Here is a 25,926-nt window from a genome sequence, read left to right on the forward strand (position 1 = left end):
TCAATCAACAGACAAATGTGACGCCCCGTCAACATGATCACCTATGGGAGGTAACTGATTTACATCTGCTACTCGGCCACTATTATGACATTTTGATTAGTTCTTGAAGCACAGAAATTAATAGTAATTACATGAAGAAGTGAATAAAAAATGACTCTAGACCTGCTGAATTGGAAAAAAAACATTTACCATAAAATGATAAAACTCACTTACTACCTAAATATTAATGCTCTAAGTTCTGTAACTGTAAATGCACAGGAACTGAGAAAAATAAGACTAATAAATGACTAGGAAGGAGCTTCAATAATCAATAGAAATATTATCCAGCATATATGTAAAGTGGAGAGGAGAAGGATGAGATTTGATTCAGAATGCTGAAGGTTCACATTCTTTTCAATTATTGTTTTCATTATCAATCCTACTCTCACAGTTTGTTAAAAGCAAAATACTGTGGACACTGGAAACCCAAAACTAACGTATAAAATGCTGTTGCAATTCAGGAAGTCTGGGAGCTCCTGAAGAACAGTAATGCTGGGCTCACAACAATATCTCTTTTTCTCTCTCCACGGATGCTGCCAGACCCACAGTTTGTTATTTTGCCTTATTTGTCAACATTCGAAGCCGATCTAGAACCATTGAACAATAGACTTTGCAGAGATAAAGAAGTTATCCACCAAATGAGTAACAAATTTACCTACTACAGTACCTTGATGAAGAAAAGATAATGCAAATATTTCCTCAGCAAGCAGCAGCCATATTTCAAATTGGCCAACAGACTGTCAATGAGGAAATAACCCTCCTGAAGATTTTTTTCTCTCACCAGAAGAGTTTTTTTTGCAGAGCAATTAGAACTGTGAAAAGTTATCTCAAAGGATGTGCATAATGAATTCAACATTGTGTTCCATGCTCAAGTGGCATTATATTCTTTTTAGAAAACCTGCTTATTTCAAGAAAGAAATGGTCAGGAAAGGTGGGGAGGGGAAACACTTATAAGAATTGGTTTGTTTTGATGACACTCTCAATACGTGTCTAGTGTTTGAAGTTTTTAAACCTAATTCATAATCAGTGTACCAACTCAACCATAAATATTTACAGCATAATTTCTCAATAATTTTAAATTAGGTTTTAAATAGGTTTGTTATTTTAATGTTGTTCATTTTTAAATTATTTAATATATTAATGGTATGGATTGCTACTAATGTTTTGACTTACAATTACATTGTGCCAAAAATATTTAAATACACTAGAAAAATAATTTTAAACACCTGAAAATACAGCCATTCTTTAGTATGATGACACATGCTGTGGATAGAATAATTATAAATTAAAATTCTGCTGGTAGAAACAAACCTCTCTATTTAAAACAATTAACATTTAAAATAATCAACTAATTATGTAAATGCTTGTGGAGCACAAACTGACTCTTGAGAAGAAATTTGAAGGAATACGCTTACTAAGTGAAGAAAATACTGGAGGTTCAGGAAACTTTCAATATGCTCAGACCAAAGAGACAACTTAAGAAGCTTAAGGAGGTTTTGGGAAACATGTCAAGCGTTATTTTCTGAAAAGCTATGTAGATAGAAAACTTTAAGTTACCTGACAGAAATATCATTCAAATATATCACCTCAAAGAAGTGCTACTTTGTGCCTTCTTTCTCCTTGGTCATGGTAAGGTATTTATCGTGTGGCGAAGTCCCAAGCGTCCCAGAGTGTGGCTGTGGTCGCTATTACTAAGGCTGTCACATCAAGTCAGCATGGGACATAAACAACAGAAATATTGGGAGTCCTTCATACTCTTCGAGTCTGAAGCAATATTTTAGGATTAGATGCTTCTGATTTGGCTGGGATAATGCAAGGATTTCCAAAATGACAAGCCTCTGAAGTTGGAAATGGAATTTTTTATTTGTTTGACTCTCTTGTCCTTTTACCTCCCTCAAGACCATAATTCCTACATCGACATGAACCCCTCAAGTATTTCATCCCAAGTGATGTTCAATTGTGAGAGCTGGAACATTATTTGACTTTTCATGATAGTATAGCCATCCTGATCCTAAAAAAAACTCTCCAAAAGCTGGAATAGAAGAGACAGCATTGGAAATACTCAGGTCGGGCAGCTCTGATCACCAACCTGAAACTTTAACTGTTCTCTCTCCACAGATGCTGTCTGACCTGCTAAGTATTTGCAGTACTTTTTGCTTTTCATTTGTTACCTAGGCAACTGTACCTGCAGGAGTTACTAGATAGCATTCAAAAGCCGGGTTCTTAGCTAGTATTTTCTTAATTGCAGTACATGAATACTGAAGCACTCCCATCTTTCCCCACGTAGGTGATGACTCTCTCTGACTTACTTAAAATCTCCACTGCCTTGATTAGTTGTCTAATATAAGTTCTATACACAAGCATGGAGAACTTTCATGTCTCTACTTGGTTTATCCAGCCAAACTAGACATTCAAATGTTTTCGAACTCAGCTGAATCTTTGAAAGTGTTCATACCTGGTTAGGAGTAACAATTGTCCAACACAGAACAGCAAATTTGCAGTATTAATAGTTATTAAATGGAATCCATGGGCTTGCACAATCACTTAACTGTAATTATGAGAAATTATTTTAATAGCAATTTATAGATTATTTTTACTTCTAGGAAATCAAAGCATTTTCCACCTCATCCACCTTTCCCCTTTTCCATTTTCTACACACATATGCACAGGTTATAATAGTTTACCTTTTTGCCCCTCTACAGATGACAAATTTCAATTCCATACATTCAAAATTTCGGATCCAATCCTCCTGATGATAATGTCACCATTGTAAGTGACTCTTAAGGTGGAAGTGCTCAATGAGGACACTGAAACAAAATAAAATCACAAGTTATCGATAAGACTTAAGTGGGAAATATCTTGAAAAACCACAATTTCCTCCCAATAAATGTAACTCACAAAAAACAAAAAGTCTGATGTGGGGAAAGTACCTGAAACAGATCAGAACAAATAAAAATTTACCATTTTCTTGGAACATATGAAACATTTTTTCTCTCTGACATAAAACTAAAACGTAAAATGCAAATAAACAAGATATGTGGGTGCCAAAAACTACTATTATTTCTTTCATTTCCAAAATGTCATTCTACTCATCATTTATACATGAATTTAAACTTTAGGTTTGGACATCTATTCCAGACAGATGAGTGACAATGCAAGAGAAAAGGCATTTTATTCAGATCTCTCATGTCGACCATACTATAAATAACTAGAGCAACTGTCTGTAATCTGGAATTGCACATCATTCTGCTGGATGATTTTACCTCCCTGATGATGTAGCTCACTGAAAATTAATCCTTTGTGTATTCTCTTGTCTGAATGTGGTAAACATGAACTATTTATCTGTCTCCTCTAACTGACAATAAAGCTGGTTAATGTGTAAGCAGGTATATTCTACGAGTTTCTCTTACAAAACTTAAACAGTGTTCAAAATGATGGTGTAAATGTTATAAATGAAACAGCCAGGCAGCCTGATGATTTTACTGCTGGCACTTCTATTTTATTATTATTCTATTATTATCTGTAACTCTCTGATGGATTTTTAAAGTGTTACCACTATGTTTCTTTCCTTTCTGAATGCTGCTAATTTTACAGACTGTATTCACTACATTCTGTCTTCTTATCCACAGTTCTTTGTCCCTCAAACAGCAGCTATTTATCTTGTTTATTCTACTTATCAAAATCACCCCTTTAGAGCAGAAGTGGGGACAGCAGCTTTGCTGGATGGTAGATGAAAGTGAGAATATCAAGACTACATGTCTAGGAAAACATGGCAATTTTTTCATAGTGATTTGCTGCACATTTAAACAACTGTGAAGATAAGGTAGCACCAGCTGCATATAATGTACATATTTTACCATTGTTTGTTATTAACAACAGTTCAACTATTCATGACTTTAAATTTGCTTTGTCTGTTCCCCTGCTGTGCATGGGGATCCTGCTGGTAGGGCCAGACTATGAAAACAAGCCTCAAATGACCAAATGTAATGGCAACTTTCAAAGTAGGAACCAAACCAGACACAACAAACCACAGAACAGCCAACCTAATTTATGGGAGTGGAATTCAACTGTAACACCATTTACTGAAAGCTAACTTTCCACCAGTGGTATATTCCTACCAGAACATTTGGTTTTGAAAATTTTTGATAAGATGCTACTGATAGCTTATCCATTTCTGTTTGAATCCAGCCAAATTCCCCTATACACTTTATGTTTGCTTGTGGACAACAGTTAAAGATACCATGCAAAATCTCTAATTAACTAAAATTCCCATGCAGCAGATCCAAGCTTAAAAATTCCTAAATAGTTTTAGATCACATTTAATTTACGCAAGGGCTTCTTCAGTTTAAAAAATCACACTGATGGAAACTGAGTGTGACTTCCGAGTTTATACCAGTTTTTTGTTCCTAATTAGAATAAAGATGAGTAGTTTCACATTACTGCCTGACATACATGCCAGCCAGCATGCACAAATAACACCAGAATTTCAATTAGACCTCTTAAACCAGCTTAATTTAAATCCATGTGTTTATGTGGTCATTGCAAACGGATGCCCATTCACTGTAAGTTTCACACTGGTTAAAAATAGCAGATTTTTAATCAAATTAAAATGTATTTTGACAATAGCAAACCAGCCTAAACTGTTGTCTTGATTTTGACCTAACCAGGCTGGATCAGGTCATACAGTCACGTTGTACTCCATTTGAGTTTCATCTCCCATTGAAACAATGGCATATAAAACTAAGCACGGAGTAAAGTGGGTCAAAGACTCAAAATTATTCCATTCACACTGTAGTTTTGGTGAAAATGGGAGCTTATGCATCAATAGAAAATGGTCACTTGTTTTCAACAAGGCCTAGAAAGCAAAAAATAATGCAAATGAATCCAGTGTTGCATGGTTGAACAATTTATTAAACTGACACTAGAGAAGTAACACTTTTGTTGCAAGTGAAAAGAAAAGGTGACTATCCTGATCAAGAACTTGTTCTAACTTCTCAAGCAGTTTACAAGGAAATCGTACTCACTTTTCGTGACAAACAAAGGTGCTTAGTAACTAGAAATCATAATCCTATGCAGACTGCTCGGCAAAGAGTGCTTCTTTCTTTAGAACTAAAGTTAATCTAAAACGTTCTAAAATGGGACTGGTGAACAGAGCTCATGTCTAGATGCCAAGACAGCTGAGTGACTGGGAGAATAATGTTGAAAGTAAAAATATTTACTGTGCATACAGTGCTCTAACTCAAATTAGGCCAGACAGGGCTAACTGTAATTGCTTTGTATGTGGTAAGAGTTTTTGTAAGATGTAAAATTACTTGAAGTAATAATAATATCTTATTTAACTATATGCATATTTTCAATATTCTAGTCAGTAAATCATTAATACTTATTTGGTTATGCACAGATTAACATAATTGCCAAAAAACTCCCCTTTTGCTTACATGAGCATTGCTTGCAACACCAAACTCTCAACAATGTTGAAATCAAGGCAGCGTTATGATCCGCAACGTGAACAGCAAATAAAATATTAAACTTGTGCTAATATTCAGGGAGATAAATCAAAATCTGCAGTGCACATATTCAAGTTCCACGTTTATTTTAAAATCATCTTGATTATTGCAAGTTCAGAAAGACAATGGAACATAGTGGATCATAAAAGCTACTACAGTCCAAATGGCTAATTCCAGTGACTGAAGTGACAGTATCAGAATCCACATTGCCTCTAATATGCTCTATCAATTATTTTCTCCAGGTACTTACCCAACATTCTTGAATTTGATGATACCATCATACCATCACCTCCCAATGCTTCCCTCTGCAATCCATTCCATATGTTGAATAAAGTAGTTAAACAAAACTGTCTCAACCTTTTAATGTGAAATTGACATTAAGCATATTAACAATTATCCTGTCTATAGCCATTAGGATTCTTGAACACTTCAATAAAATTAGCCCACGTCATCTTTGCTTCAGTATATTCAGCTTTCCTTTGTGAGTCAGATACCTAATTCCAATTATCAATTGAGTTACCCTTCACTGCACCTTCTTCAATGTCAGAATGCCTCTCTCAAAATGAAATGGTCAGAGCCATCCACCGTTATTTCAGCTGAGGTCAAATCTGCATTCTCTACAAACACAGAATCATTCCTCACAGTCGTACAATTTTCCACTGACGATACAGCCCCCAGGATTTTAATTCCTTTCTTTTCAGTACTAATACATGCCATGTACTGTTGACTTCAGAAATCTGTTTGGACCCCCAAATCCTTCTCTTGTTCTAAGGCCTGTAATATAATACCGCTGTTCCACACTCAGTTTTACATTTCTCTGCGTATATATAATATCGACTGCTTGTCTATCAATCTGTCAAGGTCCTTTTGTATGTCAATTCACTGATACCTCCTGCTTTCAGTCCCTTTCAGTTTGGCATCATAATAACTCTGAATGATAGGGGCAGCCAAAGTTCCTCACTTGGCAATGGTGGGGATGAAACATTCCTTTTTTCTGAAGAAATCACAATACTGCCACAGCATGGAAATAAACCACACACTTCAGTCCTAAAATGGAAGTTGGAGTGCTGCAAAGACCAACCCTTCCAAATAGAATGTTAAAATCACTATTGTCTTCATAATAGCAAAGTCAATGATTAGTTACGTGTTGTTTCTACATGGATGATTGTGATATTAGGGTATTCAATACATCTTAGATTTGAAATAAACTGGTCTTTTTTCTCTGACCACATGAATAAATGGAACCTGATAACTGATCTGTAAAACATACGGCGCCTGATATTATTACATACTGATAATCATGTTTTGGAATATAAATTATTTGGTGTTTCCAGGAACATCATCAGGCTTTCAGTATTGTGAATTAGTACTTCACCACTGAGCCATCTCCTTCCAATAGATTTTTATACTGAGTAATCACCACAGACTGTTTTCTACTTTGAATGCAAGCAATGTTTTTTATACAGTGGAAAAGTAGAGAAACTCATACAATGAGGCAACCAATGAAGACTGAAAAGAATGATTTCATTTCCAAAAATATTTTCAATTTGAATATTTTAAAAAATATAATGCATATGATTATCTATCAGTATGTGAAATATATAGCTTGGATAAAAAAGATCAGTTTATTTCAAATCTAAGATGCATTGGATACCCTAATATCACAATCATCCATGGAGAAGCAATATGCAACTAAGTATTGACTTTGCTATTATAAAGACAATAGTAATTTTTACATTCGTTTTGGAAGGGTTACATATGTCAGTAGTTCCAATGCATGTGTTTTACTCAGATAGTGATAAACCCAACAGGTACTTTCTGGAAACCTTCATCACCAGCTGTTAATAATTGTGCTGCCAGTATTATCCTTAGTCACACAGACTGGGAAGGTCCCTGGTTCAATCTCCAGATTGCTGCAACAGCTGCACTCATCCAGAACAAGGAGTATGTTTGGTGATACAATGTCCTAATGGCTTTGGATGAGGAAGGAGAGGAAAAAAAACTCTGCCAGGGTTCAGGTCAAACCTTCAGCCAATGTCTTTCCCTAAATTACATACATGTAGATGTTTGTTTGACAATAAAATTGGGCTCAAGTTTGATGCTCTCTGCAGCCAAATAGCCCACAATTCATTACATCTGTTCATAAGAAATACCAAAAGCCAAGTGTCGACTGTGAATCAGTGGCTTCAGGAGCGTAACAGAAATATTTTATGTATGAAATATTAAATTATTGAAATATATAGACAAGAAATATTTTATCCACATTATTAAATACAACATACTTATTCATTGAACCACCATCACGGTGAAAAATATTAAAAGTGGCACAAATATTGCACAGGACAAACCATTGGTATAACATTAATTTTGATTTGGCAGCTGGAAGCAGAGCACTTCCAAAGTGTCAAATTGTCAGCATAACACATAACACAACACCTTGTAGATACTGTTGAAATAATCTGTATATATTCTTACCAAAACAATCATATAATCAAAGGAATATGGCAGGCTTTACTTCAAGGTCAAGACTGAGTCCTCCGAGCAGATTAATTGTCCTACAACATGCTTATGTTTTGTTGTCTCTCCATACACTCTCATATCTCTTATGGACCTGATCTTTGAATAGCATTAACACAACTATCTTGAACTTGAATCTGTCAATGTTGAAGCTGGTGGCTGAACCAATACAGTCTAAGTTCCATTTAGTCAGGATAACAGGGTATTTGAGCTATCCAGTTTTAAAATAATCTTGTGGTTGTAAGACTAAAACAAAAACAAGAATAGGAATTAGTCATTCAACAGATCAGACACAACCCTACCATTTAGCAAATACAATCTACTCTATCATGAGTTTGACTTGACATTAACCACATTTCCTGAGACTATTGAATATAGCTGCCTTTGTTGGGAGAACTATGTTACCAATTGTTTATGTTTCATTGATCTGAGGTCATTGGTAACACTCGAAAAGGCTTCTTTATTACTTATCTCTAACTGTATCACAAGAGTATTCACAATATTTTCACTTGACATGTGTCAATTTTATCTATCTAATCTCAATTTATGCAATCACATTTCAAGTGATGGGACACAGGATGTATATTGCTAAATTGTTGAGATTTTGCTCTTCCAACAGAATTGAAACAGGCCACTGTGATTGATCCTCTTACTAACTCACTGGAATTGGAAATCATCCCCTCCCTCATTGGTGCACTCTTAAGAGAATGGCAATCAATTAATTCCTCTGGGAATGAACTCAACAGAGTAAAACATCTATCCTATCCTCTTTACAACATACAACTGATTTTTGAGAAATATTCTAGTACTTGTCATGGTGATGTTTAGGGGATTAATATACAGTATCTAATTCAGAAAATTACTAGCTGGTTTATCTTAGTCAAGTTTAGGTGGGTTTGTTTGGTCTTAAGAACATAAGAACGAGGAGTTGGAAAATATCATATAATCTTTTCAACTAGACCTACTATTTGATATAATCATGGTGATATTGGATTTCAATGCCACTTTTCCCATCTGTTCCCATATTACCTAATTCCCTGAAATACTAAAAGTCTATCTCAGCCTTAATGATTGATATTCAATGATGGAACAACTAGAATCCTATAGTGCAGACAATTCCAAAGATTCATAAGGTTTAAGGTGAAAAAGTGTCTCCTCATCTTAGCTGTTAACCCTGAACCTGTGCTACCTTGTTCTAGAATCCGCAACCAGGGTAAACAATCTCTTAGGGTCTAGCCCATCAAGACCCTTCGTAATCTTGAATTACCTCATATTCTTCCAAAGAGAATGTGGAAATCATTTGCTTACTTTCTCCTCCGAGGACAGCCCTCTCATTCCAAAGACTAATCTAGTGAACCTTTGCTGTACACTACTGCCTCCAATGCAAATATTTCCCTCTTTAAATAGGGAGACAAAAACTGCCCACAGTATTCTACCTGTGGTCTGATCTGCAATAAGACCAAACTACTATTTGTGCTCTTAAAGGCAGAGGAATCCTGTCACTTATAGGTCCCTCCCCAAGCCAGATACTGGCTTCATGTATGGCTGTTTCTTCATTGGCAGTGACCTCCTTTCCGAAGAGCACAGTGTACCTACAGCACATGTACGCAGCAGCTCAAGAACAAGGCTCACCACCACCACCTATGAGCAATTATAGAGTCACAGAGATGTACAGCATAGAAACAGACCCTTCAGTCCAACCCGTCCATGCCGACCAGATATCCCAACCCAATCTAGTCCCAGCACCCGGCCCATATTCCTCCAAACCCTTCCTATTTATATACCCATCCAAATGCCTCTTAAATGTTGTAATTGTACCAGCCTCCACCACATCCTCTGACAGCTCATTCCACAAACACCACCCTCCTCGTTCACCGTAAACCTATGCCCTCTAGTTCTGGACTCCCCGACACCAGGGAAAAGACTTTGCCTAATTATCCTATCCCTCAAAATTTGCAAACCTCTATAAACTCACCCCTCATCCTCCGACGCTCCAGGGAACACAGCCCCAGCCTGTTCAGCCTCTCCCTGTAGCCCAGATCCTCCATCCCTGGCAACATCCTTGTAAATCTTTTCTGAACACTTTCAAGTTTCACAACATCTTTCCAATAGGAAGGAGACCAGAATTGCAAGCAATATTCCAACAGTGGCCTAACCAATGTCCTGTACAGCCGCAACATGACCTCCCAACTCCTGTACTCAATACACTGACCAATAAAGGAAAGCATACCAAACACCTTCTTCACTTTCCTATCTACCTGCGACTCCACTTTCAAGGAGCTATGAACCTGCACTCCAAGGTCTCTTTGTTCAGCAACACTCCCTACGACCTTACCATTAAGTGTATAAGTCCTGCTAAGATTTGCTTTCACAAAATGCAGCACCTCGCATTTATCTGAATTAAACTCCATCTGCCACTTCTCAGCCCATTGGCCCATCTGGTCCAGATCCTATTGTAATCTGAGGTAACCCTCTTCGCTGTCCACTACACCTCCAATTTTGGTGTCATCTGCAAACTTACTAACTGTACCTCTTATGCTCGCATCCAAATCATTTATGTAAATGACAAAAACTAGAGGGGCCCAGCACCGATCCTTGTGGCATTCCACTGGTCACAGGCCTCCACTCTGAAAAACAACACTCCACCGCCACCCTCTGTCATCTATCTTTGAGCCAGTTCTGTATCCAAATGGCTAGTTCTCCCTGTATTCCGTGAGATCTAACCTTGCTAATCAGTCTCCCATGGAGAACCTTGTCGGATGCCTTACTGAAGTCCATATAGACCACATCTACTGCTCTGCCCTCATCAATCTTCTTTGTTACTTCTTCAAAAAACTCAATCAAGTTTGTGAGACATGATTTCCCATGCACAAAGCCATGTTGACTATCCTGAATCAGTCCTTACCTTTCCAAATACATGTACATCCTGTCCCTCAGGATTCCCTCCAACAACTTGCCCACCACTGAAGTCAGGCTCACCGGTCTATAGTTCCCTGGGTTGTCTTTACCGCCCTTCTTAAACAGTGGCACCACGTTTGCCAACCTCCAGTCTTCCGCCACCTCACCTGTGACTATTGATGATACAAATATCTCAGCAAGAGGCCCAGTAATCACTTCTCTAGCTTCATACAGAGTGCTCGGGTACACCTGATCAGGTCCTGGCGATTTTTAACCGTTTCAAGACATCCAGCACTTCCTCCTCCATAATCTGGACATTTTCCAAGATGTCACCATCTATTTCCTTACAGACTATATCTTCCATATCCTTTTCCACAGTAAATACTGATGCAAAATATTCATTTAGTGTCTCCCCCATTTTCTGTGGCTCCACACAAAGGCCGCTTTGCTGATCTTTAAGGGGCCCTATTCTCTCCCTCATTACCCTTTTGTCCTTAATATATTTGTAAAAACTCTTTGGATTCTCTTTAATTCTATTTGCCAAAGCTATCTCATGTCCCCGTTTTGACCTCCTGATTTCCCTCTTAAGTATACTCCTACTTTCTTTATACTCTTCTAAGGATTCACTTGATATATCCTGTTTACACCTGACACATGCTTCCTTCTTTTTCTCAACCAAACTCTCAATTTCTTTAGTCGTCCAGCATTCCCTATACCTACCAGCCTTCCCTTTCACCCTAACAGGAATATTCTTTCTCTGGATTCTTATTATCTCATTTCTGAAGGCTTACCATTTTCCAGCCATCCCTTTACCTGCAAACATCTGCCTCCAATCAGTTTTTGAAAGTTCTTGCCTAATACCGTCAAACTTGGCCTTTCTCCAACTTAGAACTTCAACTTAAGAATGGGTAACAAATGCTGGCCGAGCCAGTGATGCTCACACCCTGTGAATTCTTCCCTTCCTGTTTTGAATTGCAGTGCTACGTTTGGTAACTTCCAATATCCTGGGACCATTGTAGAATCTATGCTATTTTAGAAAATCTCTTTTTGAACCTAGGACAAAGCCTTTTGGGTCCTATGAATTTGTTGGGTTTTAGTATTTGTTGGATTTTAGTTACATGAGTTCCACCAGTACTTTTGCTCTGCTGATATTAATTACCTTCGATTTCCCAGATCTATTAAAGCTTTAGTGAACGTTTATTTGCACTAGTCTAGACAGCTCAATCTGCTCCACATTAGACTATGTACCAGCATCGTGCAAAGAAGCTCAACCACTTCTGCTTAACCTGCCTTCCGAAGGCTCTGGACATCAAATGGAAGGGCAAAATAGCAGACATCAAGGTGCTTCCGAGACCACACACCACACTGATGTGATCATAACCAAGTTTGGCTAGTCATGTAGCCAGAATGCCTTACATTCATGGGCTGCACTCTCTTGGCAATCAAAAGAGGCAGCATAAGGAAACCACTGAAACTGACACAGAGTAATGGGAGGATCGGTACATCTGACACAGCCAAATAAAAAACAGTAGTCTTCTTCAAAATCAAGCAATGGTCGGGGGCACAAAGGTATTAAAATGAGAGGAAACCCTGAGTCAGTAACTCATTCGAGCGTCAGTCAACTGTGGTACTCGGGAGATAGGACTGCAGATGCTGGTAAGTCTGTGTTGAAAAAAAGAGTGGAGCTGGAAAAAGCACAGCAGGTCAAGCAGCATCAGACGAGATGGGGTGTTGATGTTTCAGATCAGAACCTTTCATCAGGACTGGCTTTCAGGTCGGAACCTTTCATCAGTCCTTTGAAAGCTTCCAAGCTGAAACGTTGACTCCCCTGCTCCTTTGATGCTGCTTGACCTGCTGTGCTTTTTCTAGCTCCACACTTTATCGAACTGTGGTACCCAGACCTACTAGCAACAAAATCTCTGAACTTGAGCCTTAGCTGTTTTCAATGGAACCCTTCTGAACATCCAGATGATGATTATGGACATCTTTGTCTTGAAGGGGAAACCAGAGACTCCTAACTGAATCTCAATCTTCTGAAAACAAATGGACAAAATAAATTCACAAGAATAATCAAAGCATTTTCTTTCTAACAGAGATCAGAAAAATGTCATGTTTCTATACTTTAATGCACAAATCTGGGAAGGCAGTCCCATTCTCTGTGTATTTGTACAAAATATTAATTTCATATCATCTTTTAGGAATTACAAAGTAAATATTAATGTCCTAATGTACGAAGTAGAATCCATGTGGCAAGCCATCCTCTGGCATGTTTAGCAAACACAAGATTACTTCCAGCAAAGATGATGGGAGGGAACAACACGCAGAAAATAGGTCAACTTAGGACATGGAATAAAGAATAAAGAATAATGACAATGTTTTTTAGCTTTAGTCTTGGCGTTAACTGTTTTAATAGTCATTAAAGAAACACTAGAAAACTAATACAAAGTCTTTTTTACCGACTTTTTCATTTGGCATATTTTCTTGAAAAAAACAGAGCAGCTTATGTTCCTTCTTTACTTTTACTGTCACTGAAAATGCTGAAGCTCATTGTGATACTGTTCTGCAAGAACAATCAACTCCCCCAATTCCTTGACCAATTAACTATGCTTCATGATTGAACTTTGATCAAGTGTTTGCAGATTCGTTATCTGTGAAAAGTAACAAAAATGGGCTAGTAAGCCTAGTTTAGTTTTCTTCAACAAGCATATATGTGCGCTGTATTTACCAGCATAGTGATCCAAAGGTGGAACCCTGAATTCTCCCTATATTGGCGGAAGTTCCAAAGCCCAATTGTGACAGCCAAATTATTGTTCTGACTAGGTTCAAATCGTACAGCTGAGAATGTTATCTAATTTGCTCCATAATGAATTTGCTGCAAAAATAAGTTATTTGTTATTCTCTATACTTCCATACATTACACAATAGCCCAATAGATACCAGGCAGGCAACCTACTCCCATGTGTGTGCTGATACACAAGTGTACCTAAGTGTTGTCATTAGGTTTAATTAGTATGTTGGTAACAATAGCTACATGAAAAGTTATACTTATGCCAATACAATTTAGCATAGACTATCTTATTCCCATTACTAGTGGCAACCCTGTAAGCACCATCTTGGCATCATTTAGCTCAATATGCACTTGATAGATATGGAAGATAATAATTGTTGAATTAGTTCTTACAGGACAGGTGAACTTAGTACAAAAAGTCACACATAACATTACACTTTAGTGTAATCCCGATGAGACACTCCACAATTCTGCCTTTTGTTTTCACACCCTTCCTCTTAATGTTATCCTGTAGAGATTACTTCCACATTCTTGTGACTCTATTTAGAACTGCAAATGTAATGAAGAACTGCCATATCTTTGGTAAAATATTAAAGCCATATATAAGGTATATACACAATGCTTTGAAAATAATATCTGTAGCTAAGTTAGCTTGTGAAAATATGCTACACAAGCTTGATCTCGAGTACATTACCATTCCTCTACTCATACAAAAGGTGATTTTTTCAGGGGAGCAATGGTCATCTTATTTTGTTAAGGACAAGTCTATCATTCTAAATAAACAACTAAGCTCTAAACCTACAATCTAATAAAGCTTTAATAAACTTAATCTTATAGTTCAATTTACCCACAATTTAGTGACAAAACAAGTTAGCTATAAAGAACCTCTTTATGCCTCTTTCCAGCGAGTAAAACTATTGAGCTACGATGAGGAATAAAATTTGGCACACGGTATTCCTGCTCGGATGAGCAAGTCCTAAATGATATTTTGTGTAGCTTATGTACTCAAACAATGTAAACATTATCCTGTCTAGTTCAGTACATTTTGACTGATTACAGATTTTTAATAATGTTATTCTCGCTTTAAGATAAAACATTTAAGTTCTAGCATACTCGCTGATTGAGAAAAAATAGAGGACAATTCAAAGATTTTAATTTAATCCAACAACAATCTAAAACAACATAAGTAAACTCTCTGAAAATAGGTAGAAAAGGTCATGAGGTCAAACCAAGTATTAATAGGTCATTGTGCAACCTACTTGAGAACATTTATGGCTGGTCATGGCTAAATGGACACTTGATTGACCAAATCTGCTCACATCTCACAGATAACAATCATTCCAGTAATTAAGAATTAAAACTACCTCATTCTACAATTGTTACAAATGAAATATTCTATTCAAAGAACCACTATGGTATTTTATTGTAAGGAATGAAGGAAAATTATATAATTTTATCCAAATTGAATCCCATGCAAATATCTTGCAACATTTAAGCTGCACAATTGCCACTTTACGGGATCAAAACTGTGTATAAGTGACTTAATAAAAATTGGCAAAGTGAAAAATAACAATGTTTTTAAAACATTTGCCATTATCACAACGTGAAAAGTAGTGAAAGCATTTTTCATATTACATCACTTAATTCTATAAGAATAATGCCTAATAAGGAATAATTATTTTATAGACTATCAAAACACAGCAATAACAATCAAGGTCTTTTTCACCTTTTGTCAAAGTATTTAGATGGCTGTGAGTCACTACCAGTACAATGTTCAGTCGTGGTATATTTTACTTAAGACTCGGTGAATAACACTATATTCAATTTGAAATGATTGCACCTACCTTTTGGAATCAGCAAAAATAATTCTAACACCACGATAGGATTTTAAAAATTTGTGCCACTCAGCAGCAGCACTTATTTTCTCTTTAACTGTGATTTGGAGGGCTTGAGAAATATTTCATTAAATAGGGAATACAACTTTATTTTGGGAGTTTTAGTAGAATTGCTGCTAAAGACTTTTCTTGTAATAAATTATTTTAAGTTAAATCTTAATCCAGGAACTGGAATAATGATTTAATTAAACTCTGCAGGAGAGCAATGCAGTTCTTTAACACTGGGCGTACTCAGAAAGAATTTTTGGGTGGAGGGATTGAAGCAGGCAAAAGGTGAGTGGGGGTGCTGAAGGGTTTGATAGCAAAGACTGTACCATTGAAAAAAATGCTCCCTCTCCTGCTTCAGTTCAGGTTTTATTTTCATAAAATCATGTTTAGATGCGGACACAGGAGCCACTTATAAATCCTAACGTCTGACCCATTCATTTAAGGCCCCAAAGTGACATTTACTGCACGATGGATTATGACTTGGAATTCAAATAAAATGTTAGGTGCCATGCAACATAGTAAACTTCACTTAGTGCAGTTGTGTTTTAAATAATAATAAAAATTAAAACAAAGACTACCAAAATATTCCAATCTTCTAGCCTCTAATTACTCAATGTAATGAACCAAAAAGTAGTCTTCCTATTTTAGAACAAAACCCAGTCCCCAAATCAATATGACCAAGAATTGCTAGATTAAGACTACATGGTGTCAACTGAATGTAAAATAGGTATCTATTAAAAGACAACTACCACTGGTAAAACCAAATATCTTGAACAATTGATGTGAGACTGGCATCCAATATACTTAGAAGTTAATTAAGGCTTAGGCTGACATATTCTTGAAGGCATGCACGTTTTATTACTTCTTGGTTGGGTTGATAGTAAGTAACTGAGCAAGCATGGTGCTCAGGGATAACTGGTATGTTGGGAGCCGTGAAAAGGAAAACAAAGCAGGAGTTAGTGCCTTAAGTCAACCAGTTATATCACTGGAATCTAGCAACCGTCTATTAATGTGGATTAACTAGTACAATTTCTCATAGTATCACCGTAGTCAAAAGTGTTTACGTTTATGGGCTGAACCTTACAATACTTTGGCAAAGTGTCATTTATTCTGGATTAGTGGTGCTGGAAGAGCACAGCAGTTCAGGCAGCATCCAAGTAGCTTCGAAATCGACATTCCTGATGAAGGGCTTTTGCCCGAAACGTCGATTTCGAAGCTACTTGGATGCTGCCTGAACTGCTGTGTTCTTCCAGCACCACTAATCCAGAATCTGGTTTCCAGCATCTGCAGTCATTGTTTTTACCGAAAGTGTCATTTATATTGAGTTTCACCAAGGGTTTCTCTCTGTGAGGTCTATTAACCTAAACCTGCCTCATTAACTATCTACCACTCACTTATGACACCTCTCCTGCTTGATGTAGCTCAATTCTCCCATTTGATAGAGGATGTACTCACCACTGCCAGGATATCCCAAGATCCCTGATACTAGCACCATCTTTAAAATGCTGTTTTCTACCCAGCTTAATACTGAGTCTGTCCCACACAAATTTAGACACATCAGATCAGGGGAAATTGGTGCCCTGCTTTGCAAACAGGTTCCGGAAGATTGTGCTGGACAGGGTGGTACAGAGAAGGGACATCCTCATTCTACAGGCTGAGAGAGAAAGCGAGAACACCAGACCCTGCCAGCCCAATCAGAGGTTGGCACCTGAGTCAGTGCAATATCTGGAGGAAGTCAGTCAATGAACTTCTCCACTCCACAGCGGTAAATGCTACCTCACACCCACTCTAATTCTTCTACTTTAGCCTACTGCCCACAAACAATCTTCCTCTATTACTTTCAATATGGCATGCAATATCTTCTCTCACTCACTCTGTCCCACCCCAAATTCCACCCTACTAACCATATATGGCCTCTGCACCACCGACTCATTCCCTCATGATACCTCACGACTTTCCTTCACCTGCACAAGCACCAATGCTACACACTCCCTCTCTCTCTCTCAGTGCAGAGGAGAATGGCCCACAACAGGGCAGAAAGAGCCAAAACAGGTGATGGTGAGCCTGACATTTAGCTCCTCACCCACTATGAAAGAGAAGATCCAAATCCTGACTGCCCATAATCAAATTCTTGGGCTGATATCAGAGGTTACCCTTGACTTACTGAGAATGCCTTCTAACTGAAGAGCATCTCCTGTCACATGACTGGGGACTTGATCCCGAAGACTGAGCCATATGTTTGAACACATGCTGGTGTGGAAGTGAATGAACACTGAGAGAGCTACCTAGCAGCCCTGAGATGCAGCCTGGTCCATTCTGGGTGTCTACCCTGTACACAAAGTATACTTGCAGCAGCATCCCAATCATAGTTGCTGGCATGCTCTGAAGCACAGCATTACAGTGTAGAAGCATACTGTTCATTGGCCAGAGTTGTGCCACATGGGTATAGTGAGATGTATCAAGATACCAGCATCCATGGATATGTTAGTGTTTGGCTGCTGTCCATGGAGATAACCTGAAATTTGGGTACTGGGTGTCCAAGATGGAGGTCTAGAGGAGCAAACTGGTGCTGCCAGGTCTCTTTCCAAATTTTGGGAATTCTTGCTGTTTGGCAGGAGGTAGAATAGGGAAGTGCAAGATTAAGTTATGATGAGAATGATAATTAATAACAGTCCCTGTTAATATGCCTCCTGCTGCTCACTAGCAAGAATCTCATCTTTGTGGACAAAACCTGATTAGAAAATGGAACTTGCTTCTCTCGGCATCATGAAAGGCGTCACTCAACTGCTCCTAAATTTCACACCATAACCCACATCATTCACGACCTAGGAAGATTCCACTTATAATCTTTGCTGTGTCTAAGCCTTGCAACAAACTGAAGATTGTTTTACCCAGTTTACCAATGATGCACATTATCATTTCACATTACCCAATAAGAACTTCTGGGTCAATTTAATTAGATATTTTTTTCCCCAGTTTAATTTCACCCTATTTTAACAGATGATGCTGTGGTTTGGATTTGGCCACAGATACCTAAAGCTTCCATTCGTGCACCTATGAGTTTATCCTTCATGTGTGAAACTGTACTATGCTTTAGCAGGCTATTCCACCAAGAAACACATCACAGTTTATTCCATTCAACATCCACATCAACTCACACAGAGAGGGGCCACCACATAATGGTCAGGAATGAGAACCCGAATTGACTTCTCCATGTTTCACTAATTCAGTGCCATTGTGATAATCTGCAGTTAACTGATAGTCTGCAGTTGAGATCAACTAATACAGGATTGAAAACTGTAAATATTGTGATCCATATGTCTTCTAATGAATTGCTGGTATCATTAAGGCATGTTATCACTGAAGAGAAATATAAGCAAAATTTGCTTTCAATTTAAAAATATGTTTTATTGTATATTTGCTGCAGACTCGCAAAATAGAACACAACATTTACACAAAACATAAAAGCTAAATTCAAATATAATCCCATGTCAATGGCTCCACAACTTATCTTTACCCATCCCTGGTGGCATTTTACAAAATAAATGCTCATGGCAAATGGGGATGTCACAAAAACAACACAGAAAAATATGATATTCACAATCCAGCAAAATGTGCTTGCCAAAACACAAACTGAATGAGATTAGAACACCTTCCAGATCTCAATTACAACTAGTTAGTGTGGTATAAACCCACTGGGTTTTTCTACTCTGTTCCCAATAGAAATTAAAATAATTTTTCACTGTGCTGTTCCATTGTGTCATTAATTTCACTCATTAAAGTTTACAGTGATAGTCTTCTCAGTGCGTCTCAGACTTGCCTAAGAAAATGTTCATCTTGAAGTTAGAACATAAATGTATTTTAATTTTTTTGAAATATTTTTCTAATTTGTCCACTCTTCTTGAATAGGCTTAGGTTCCTTCTAGTTTATGGTTGCGCATCCACCTTTGATGTATAACGAGTAAAGGTTAGATAGCTGCCTATTTAAAAGGTCAGTTGTGAACAGCTTCAAGATTTTCTTTATTCAGGAGTGAACCAATTCACCAGTGGACAGGGATAAAGGAGGCAAAAGGTACAACAAAATTTGAAGCAGCTTTTCTGTCACCAAGGAAATGGAAGCAGAGAAGGCAAATGAGATGGAAAGGCAGAAACGGTAGGTGCAAATTTGGGTAGAAGAGTTTTATGTCGAGGGAAGCTAAGGAAAGATATGAGGGAAGTCACTTCAATAGTATAATTCACATGATATATAGCAAAGGTCATGATGTGAAAGTAAAGGATGCTCTAGGTAAGAGAAAGGCAGTGACATTGTTGGTGACTCCACTGAAAAGACTATGATGGTGTAATAGTGGCTGGAATGTGTGGGATAGGAAAGAAGTTGATCAAGTTAATGCCCAAGGGTCAAACTGAGCAATCAACGCAGAAATATTGATCAGTTGGGATTGCAAGTTAAGGGGATGTCTTGATGATCAGGTCAAGGAATCCCATGAAAATCACTGGGGGAAATATGGACTTCTTTGGGGGGGAGGGGGGGGGGGGTTAAAGTCTAGGGAAGCAGATGAAGGAAAGAGAGCAGTAGGTAATTATTAGCTGGGGAAAAACAATTCTTAGCTGGGGATTGCATGACTGGATGACAGGAAAAAGAGAAGCGGAACCAGCAGTTAAGAAAAATAAGAAGCGAATATAAAGAGAAGGTAAGGCTTGGTACAGCAGTAAAATGTACTTCCTATTGGTCCGATAGTCCTCTGTGCACTTCCTTTAAACCAAATATGGATTATTGAAATATGCCACAAATCTAACAGCTCGCCTATGATGTTGCTCACAGTGAGTCTGAGGTTACAATGCTTTATTACAGTAGAAATGTTTGTGACATGCCAGAGATAACATCTGAGCAACTGATTTATAATGACTGAACAAATCAAATTCCAATTTTATTATGTGGTGTTTCTTGAGTTTTATTGGTGGCTCAGGGATCAAATTTTATTGTTCCATCCATTATTCCATGAAAACCATAAATGAGAGTCTTTTATTTCTCAAAGTTTTTCCTATAGCTGTTATATTCTAATTCCTTAAACTTGGGTACATGAAACCAAAGACACACACAGCCAAAAGAAAAACCCACATGCTTATATCTGTTTTTCATGGTGATCTTTCCATGCATAGGTCACTAACCTGAAGCCTGAGGGGCACTGCTTTGTATCAAGCATGGTTGACCAGAGGTCTCTCCCTGTCACACAGGTATTGGAAGATCCTACAGACTGGCAATCAACCTGTGTGTTGCTGTGTTACGAATACACATTCCACAGCCAAAAGCTCCACTAACCATGGAGTGCAACCTGAACTTGGAGCTTCATGCACAAAGACATGGACATTACTCAGTGCACAAGATCTCCTCTTCCCCGTTTTAAAATTACAGATGCTGGAGAAACTCAGCATCTGTGGAGAGTTCATATTTCGAGTCCGGTATGACTTTTCTTGGGAACACGAGTTGTAATTTTACTCTCAATCAAGTGTTTTTCTGAAGAAAAGTTACACTGGACTCCACTCTCTCTCTCTCTCTCTGTCTCTCTCTCTCAAAAGACACTGCTCGACTTGCTGAGTTTCTCCAGTACTCCCTTTCTTTGTTTCAGATTTCCTGTATTTGCATATTTTGCTTTTATTAAAATAACAAATACTTGTTCAGTTGGAGTTGGATGTTTGGTACTTAGCTATACTGGATAAAGAGAGTTAACCACACAGTGAAGTCCCATACTTCAGTAGAATTAGGGGATTGCGTCGGGCTGTGGGAGTAAAGGCTATGGCTTTGGAAGTTTTCAAAGCTGCAGTAGAGCTCCTAGAATTCAGTAATATAGGAGAATGCTTTAATCTGGCATCACTACAAAGGGGAACCTAGAGTCTGGCAAAACTGGAAAGCCTCATTAGTGGATTTCCGGTGTCTGTGAACATTGCGGTGGAGGGATGAGCATGACAGAACAGGTATGATTGGTGAACTCCCAAGTCTAATGATAATTTTAAAATTTAGTTTGAAACAAAAATCAAATAGGATGTTTTAAAAGGCCAAGCCTGTCATTGCACCAGTTAAAGGATGCAAGTCTAGGATGAAATACATCTACCTATCTTTTAAAAAACATTCCTTATGTATTTGCTTGAAATAGATTAATGTCTCTATTCAAATACCAGAGATAGAAATGTTATACATTTGCATCACACATGTACACAATAACATTGTGAAATTAGCAGTTTCTCTCTCCACTCGTGGACAGAGAATTGCCATGCAAATGTGTTACCAAAACCACCAACTGTAATTTATAGGCTTGCTTGACTGCAATGCCACACAAAAAAAATCAGAATGCCTTTCAAGTCAAACTAATGTTTGCAATCTACAATTAGATGCTGTAATTACACAACTTACAGCCCAGAAATATGTGATTTTTTTTCACTCAGTTTCATTCATACAAAGAAGTTAACACCAGTTGCTATTAAAGATAAAGATCAGCACAGATACTTTAACTTAACTAAAACTATCTATGTCCAATTAATGTCAAAACAAAAAGGCCTTAATTTGTCTGAACAATGAAAATTTAAGTATTTTAATCAAAAGTGGAAACTTATAGAGTCAGGAAATAAACTGCCGCAAAATGAAGACTAAAGTGATATCATCACAAATGATTTGTATAAGGTTCCATAAAAATTGCACTGTGTTCTACCTTTTGTACGACTGTGACTGAGTTGAAAAATGTAAAACAAAACTGAATCAGGCAGATTTAACTTAATCAAACCTATGGGATTCTGTCTCTTCATAAATTATTCTGTATACAATCAATGGCTCAGTAAGTATGATTAAACAATGAATTTATATAGGCTTGATTCAAGTGATACTTCTATAACAGTCACATCTTCCAGCCAGTTGAACCCTGCTGTTTGTTGTGTTTACTTCATTGCTTGGGGATTACTCCTCTGAACATTCCACAGTACCATTAGTTATCCCTTAAATAACCTGCAAGAAACTGTATGGCACCTTACATTTGTCTATTTGTCTGGTTGTCCAGCTGTGAAGTTTGTGCACACTACTGCAAGGTCATTCGTATGAACTATAATACATCAAATTCAAAACTAAGTAATGGTGAATGGTAAAATGAGACATAAATACAATCTTGCATTTTGCCATTTTACATTTTTAGTTTGTTTTATGTTCAGGTGCATTACTGCCTCATTTTTGAGAAAATATCATATTTTCTACAATGATGACAGGTCAACGTCATTAAATTTAAAATCCTCTCAGACTTCATGTTATCAATTTTCCAAATGTCTCACAAATTTTTGCAAAACCCTTTTCACTGATTCATTGGAAATGGTGTATTCATGGTTTCATAGAAACCATTCAATAGAAATAGTCTAATCCCAAACAAAACCACATTGCATAATTTTATTTAGAATATAATAAAATCCACAAAGAATGGGTAATATTTGTCAAGGCCTGACCTATTCATAGAGGGAGATCTAGCATGTATACTTGAGATCTAAAGGACAATGCAATACATGAAATTACTAGTTCACATCAGTTTTTTGATATGTTATATATGGTCATTAAAGTGATTTACAGCAAGTTGTTTTCTGCTAAGTGACGTGACAAAAAAATTGAAATTTCCTGATGACAATACACTGTTGTAGGCCGGATCTCAAACAATGATGAGACAGAACACAGGAAACACATCTGAAACATTCCGCAAGTAGGCAGCCTGTCTCCCCAATGTAGAGGGGGCCACATCAGGTGCAGCGGATGCAGTAAATGATGTGTGTGGAGGTGCAGGTGCATTCAGAGAACACCTCTGGGACACCCGCACCAACCAATCCAACCACCCCCGTGGCTGAACACTTCAACTCCCCCTCCCACTCCGCCAAGGACATACAGGTCCTTGGCCTCCTCCATCGCCAGACCGTGGCAACACGACGCCTGGAGGAAGAGCGCCTCATCTTCCTCCTAGGAACCCTCCAACCACAAGGGATGAATGCAGATTTTTCCAGCTTCCTCATTTCCCCTCCCCCCACCTTATCTCAGTCCCAACCCTCGGACTCAGCATTGCCTTCTTGACCTGCAATCTTCTTCCTGACCTCTCCGCCCCCACCCCCTCTCCGGCCTATCACCCTCACCTTAACCTCCTTCTACCTATCGCATTCCAACACCCCTCCCCCAAGTCCCTCCTCCCTTTTATCTTAGCCTGCTTGGCACACCTTCCTCATTCCTGTTGAAGGAAGTTCCAAAGTTAACCTAAGTTGGTGAAAGTCAGCCAGGATGATGTTGGGAGTTCCACAAGTGGCTTCTCAATCCTTGGACTAGAGGTGTAAAATTATCTCACATTATCACTCTTGATCACAATTCATAAAACTGTACTGGACACTTGGTAAGACTAGGAATACAGGTTCAGCTCTAACAGCCAATCGTCACATAGTTCAACTCATATATGTTATATGGTCTTAAAGCACGGAAACAGGCCCTTTGGGCAACCAATCCATGCCAACCATAATCCCAAACTGAACTAACCCCACCTGCCTGCACATGGCCTATCTCCCTCCAAACTTTTCTTATTCATGTACTTATCCAAATGTCTTTTAAACATTGTAACTGTACCCACATCCACCATTTCCTCTGGAAGTTCATTCATTCCATACATGAACCATTCTGCATAAAAAGGTTGCCCTTTTTTTAAATCTTTCTCCTCTCATCTTAAAATTATGCCCCCGTCTTAAAATCCCTCATCCTAGGGAAAATGTCCTTATCTTTATCCCTCATGAGTTTATAGACCTCTATAAGGTTACCCCTCAACCTCAAAGCTCCAGTGAAAAATGTCCCAGCCTATCCAACCTCCCCTTATAACTCAAATCCTCCATTCCTGACAACACCCTGGTAAATCTTTTCTGAACCCTCTCCAGCTTAATAATATCTTTCCTATCCCAGAACTGGACACAGTATTCCAGAAGAGGCCTTACCAACATTCTGGGAGAAAGTGAGGACTGCAGATGCTGGAGATCAGAGCTTAAAAATGTGTTGCTGGAAAAGCGCAGCAGGTCAGGCAGCATCAAAGGAACAGAAGAATCGACGTTTCGGGCAAAGGGCTTATGCCCGAAACGTCGATTCTCCTGTTCCTTTGATGCTGCTTTCCTGAAGAAGGGCTTATGCCCGAAACATCGATTCTCCTCTTCCTTTGATGCTGCCTGACCTGCTGCGCTTTACCAGCAACACATTTTTAAGCTCACCAACATTCTGTACAACCTCAACATGACATCCCAACTCCTATGCTCAAAGATCTGACCAATGAAGGCAAGTGCACTAAGTGTGTCTTCTTAACTGTCCTATTTACATGTGATGCAAAGTTCAAAGAATTATGTACCTGAACCTCTAGGTCTTTCTGTTCAACAACACTATCCAAGGCCCTACTTTTAACTTTACCAAAATGCAATATCTCACATTTATCCAAATTAAATTCCATTTGTCCAGGTTTACATAAGAATGCTTGTTTAGATTGAGGCAGGGGAAGATAGCTGCTACATTCCATTATGCATTGACTTCTTCAATAAGAGATGGGTGGGCATAGAAGAGTAATAACTAAGATCTAGAAACCTTGTGTCAGAACTTAATTACACCCAATGCTTGCAAACCTGGAAGGAATAAATTCCTCATTACTATGTTGGCAACTAATTTGATTCTGATACCACACTAGTTGTAAAAGGTTTCACATTTACAGGCATTTGGTTCGTGATACAGTTCTCATGAGACTTGTTCATATATGTAAGAACTACAAAGAAACATAAACAGATTGCACACAATGGGAATAAGAGATAAAATGTGATGTAAGCAGCAAGACGTGAATCAGATGAACAAGGAGAAAATATACTAAAAGGAGGAAAAAAGACTAATATATAAAGAAGCAGGGGGAGACACAATGAGGTGAAAGCAGCAGATGTTTAATGTAGGAGAAAGGTAGAGTCTGTATTCATTGGTGTTACTGCAGTTCAGGCTGTTTAAGAATAAATATGAAAATTTGTGCTTGGTTATTTTGAAGGAACTGAAAATGGCATTTATTAAAACCTTATTTCACAACTCAAGCACCATTACTGAATGAACAATTGGGTTATCAGTCACACAACATATACGTTGTGATAAATAAGTTGTCAGTCACACCACAATCAATAAGAATATAGATTGTAAATGATATGTGTGCATGTATGCATGGCATCTCAATGGATTTATAGTTGTGGACTAAGCTCTCCATATCAAAAGTCACAGTTTCTACAAAGC

General features: G+C 38.0%; 1 protein-coding gene across 15 annotated transcripts in view; it reads right to left on the bottom strand.

The window, feature by feature from the left end:
• foxp1b (forkhead box P1b) overlaps positions 1-25,926 on the bottom strand; it is a 478,263-nt gene that overhangs the window by 422,969 nt on the left and 29,368 nt on the right. For all 15 annotated transcript variants that reach the window (XR_011962055.1, XM_072582560.1, XM_072582559.1 and 12 more), the window contains exon 2: positions 2,724-2,846. The gene's annotated coding sequence lies outside the window, so the exon portion shown is untranslated. The remainder of the gene's footprint in view (positions 1-2,723; positions 2,847-25,926) is intronic.

This window comes from Chiloscyllium punctatum, chromosome 12, assembly GCF_047496795.1.
Source record: "Chiloscyllium punctatum isolate Juve2018m chromosome 12, sChiPun1.3, whole genome shotgun sequence".
In the NCBI taxonomy this organism is placed as follows: domain Eukaryota; kingdom Metazoa; phylum Chordata; class Chondrichthyes; order Orectolobiformes; family Hemiscylliidae; genus Chiloscyllium; species Chiloscyllium punctatum.